The following is a 3,631-nucleotide window of genomic DNA, read 5'->3' as shown; positions in this document are numbered from 1 at the left end:
CAGGCGTGTTCTTGTATTTTTAGAAGTGTATGTGATCAGGCTCTGCGTATTGGCATATGTATTATGTATGAATGGAGCTTTATAAGGGGACGTTACGTGTGACCCAAGAGAATGGCCACAGGGTCAAATAATATTTAATTTAAAAAAACGATTGTGTCTGAACACGGTGACGTAAAACACAACGACGTGCTGAAAAAAACCGAAGTTCAATGCTTCCAAGCATGTGTCGACTTGATTCTGAGCATGCGTGGATTTTTAACCGATGGTTTTGCATACTAACGATGGGTTTTGGCCTATCGGTTGGCAATCCATCGGTTGAATTTTAAAGCAAGTTGTGTTTTTTTTTTTTTTTTAACCGAAGGTTAAATAACCTATGGGGCCCACACATGATCGGTTTTGACCGATGAAAACGGTCCTTCACACTGTTGTCCTCTGGTTAACCCAGTATTTCCCAACTCCAGTCCTCAAGGCACACCAACAGGTCATGTTTTCAGGATTTCCCTTGGCTGTGGTAATTACTAAGGCAGTGAAACGGATCAAATTACCTGTGCAAAATAATGGAAAGCCTGAAAACATGACCTGTTGGTGTGCCTTGAGGACTGGAGTTGGGAAACACTGGGTTAACCTATCGTGTGTACGAGGCTTTAGGCAGCCTTTTGAAATGAATGGACTGCCAATGCACCCAGATGTGACCCTTTTGTAATGTTTTGCCTTAGTGCATTGAGGTGCCCTTCGATCTAAATGGAACGGCAATGCAGTGATGTATTAAATATTTATTTTATTATCGGTACTTATAGTGCTGTCTATTTTTTTATATATATATATATATATATATATAATATATATATATATATATATAAAATTATATATTGATTGTGAGGGGTTAGCTCGGTAGCGGGTTGTGTGACCCCTTGGATGGGTTCACCACACACTGAATTTATACAGACTGGCAGTCGAAGACGGTTGAAAACAAAGTTCTTGGTTTATTTTTCCATCTTGCTGGAAAACAATTGCAAGCATCCAAACAGCATAAACAAAATCAAACATTAAATAAACCCTAGCCACTCTGGGCGTCTACCTTCCACACAGGAACCTATCTATGGAGTCTGACTCAGCCTAGCGCTGGGCAGACAGTGCTGGTCATACAGCACAAACAATAGTCTTTTTTGATTTTTATCACACAGAAAAATCAATGGTCTCCTCACCTCCTCAGGAGACTTTCAGTACGCTGCTCTCCTACTCACAAAGCCTTAGGAATGATGCAGGCCTTCAGTGGTAATCCTTTGGGCTACTTATAGAGGCCTTAATTGCCTCATTCTGAACAGCTGAAGTTTTTCAACGGCCTTTAGCCTTTCTCTGGCTACGTTTGTAGCCGACGCCCGATAACCATCTGTGTATCGTCTAAACCAGTGGTTCTCAACCTTTCTAGTGCGGTGACCCCTTGATAAAATTTCCCAAGTTGTGGGGACCCGTAACAGTAAAATTATTTTCGTAGCGTGGGTTGTCCGCACCCAAGGCAAGACAAGTAATTTTCACCCCTAACCCACGGATATTTAGTACTCCCCAGGGTCCCTTCTACTCGTACAGTATTAAAACCCCTTATGGTACATTTAAGGATGTACCCCTCTTTCTCTTTGTTCTTTCTTTCCCTATTATATCTCTCTATCCTAATTTCTTGTTTTTTTCCCCATCCCTCTCTCTAGCCGTCTTTCTTGTTTTCTCTCTCCCTTTTTCTTTGGTCCTCCCCCTCTTTTCCACGCCCTTCCATGTATTCTCTATTTTTATTCCTTCTCTTACTTCTTGGTGGGGGGGTGAGTGGATTAAGTGATCTTGATCAAGGTTGTCTGCTGATCTGTAGTGGGGACTTTTAATGGCAAGTATAACCACAGGTAGTGTTACTCACTGTGTCTCCGACTTTGCGGTGTCTCGTAGCAGTGACACCTATGCTGAAATCAGGAGATAGGGTCTCCTCCAGCCCCTCCCACTTCACATTCCTCACCAGTCAGCTGACCTCTAGTCTCTGCCCTCCAGCCATGCCGTGAACTGAATGGGCGGCTGCGAAGAGGCTGAGACGGTGGCCACAGGCTCCAGGAACAGCCCAGCTGGGTGGCCACCAGTGTTGTTCATCTTCCTTTAAAAAAGTAACTAGTTACAATTACAAGTTACTTGTCCGAAAAAGTAAGTGAGTTAGTGACTCAGTTACTTTATTGGCAAAGTAACTAGTAACTCGGAAAAGTAACAGATTTTTTTTTTTTTTTATATTCTACAATGCAATTACGTTCTATTACATCTTTAATATCAAAGATGTTTATATTAACTGATTGAAGAATAAAAACATTATATACAGTATTTTAGAACATTTCGTACTGTGTACAATTATTAATATCATCATCACACGCCACCTGCCCAGGCGGCAGCAATACTGTACAATATAGATTCAGTGTGCAGTGTGAGTGACACTTCTGCAGTGCACACTGAATCTATATTGTACAGTATTGCAGGGCAGGTGGAGTGTGATGATGATAATAATTGTACACAGTATTGCATTTGCTGGGCCTGCCATATACTGTACACTATACTGTATAACTGCACTACAAAATTCCTTTACAAATAATGCATATTTTAAAATGTTATTACTAATAACATTTTAAAATATGCATTATTTGTAAAGGAATTTTGTAGTGCAGTTATACAGTATAGTGTACAGTATATGGCAGGCCCAGCAAATGCAATACTGTGTACATTAATATCATCATCATCACACGCCACCTGCCCAGGCAGCAATACTGTACAATATAGATTCAGTGTGCACTGCAGAAGTGTCACTCACACTGAATCTATATTGTACAGTATTGTTGCCTGGGCAGGTGAAGTGTGATGATGCTGGGCCTGCCTGGGCATGTGGAGCGGTCCGGTGGAGTGACCCGTCATCTTTCCCCCCCTGGCCCCCCCACTCCCAATCCGATGCCGCTCGCCTCCTCACCTGCGCAGGGCCACGGCCCATGGTCGGTCGGTGCACTGCTGGCACAGTGAGTGTCCCCGGAGTCCAGACCGTTGGTGGTGGAGTGGAGCCTCCGCGGCGGCCGGGGGACTGGGAGATGTCGCCATGTCGGCGGCTGAGGTGATGGTGGGGAGGTGAGCCAGACTCACTCCCTCCCGACCATCACACTACACTGCTGCAGGCGAGACTTCAGGCGCGTGCATGCGCCAGCGTCACGCGTCAGTGCGTCACAACATCGACACATGACCCAGAGCTGGCCTGTGACCCAATCACAGGCCAGCTCCATCCCGTCCTGCCCCTGAGAGAGTGAGAGTCTGCCCGGACTGCCCCCCCGTGCGCGCTCATAGTAACTCGGTAAGGCCGCCAATGTAATGGCAACGGCGTTGCCGATGGGGTAATAGTAATCAGGTAGATTACTAGTTACCCCTTGAAGGGCAATCGTTACGTAACGGCATTTATTTAAACGCCGTTACTTACAACACTGGTGGCCACAGGCTCCAGGGACAGCCCTGCTGGGCAGCCTTAAAAAGGCAGGGAGAGCGGTGCGGGCTTCAAGAACAGCCCAGGATTCGGGGACCCCTGGCAAATCATCATTTGACCCCCGAGGGGGTCCCGACCCCAGGTTGAGAA

This window comes from Rana temporaria, chromosome 5 (assembly GCF_905171775.1).
Source record: "Rana temporaria chromosome 5, aRanTem1.1, whole genome shotgun sequence".
Classification (NCBI taxonomy): Eukaryota; Metazoa; Chordata; class Amphibia; order Anura; family Ranidae; genus Rana; species Rana temporaria.
This window is presented reverse-complemented; position numbering follows the sequence as displayed.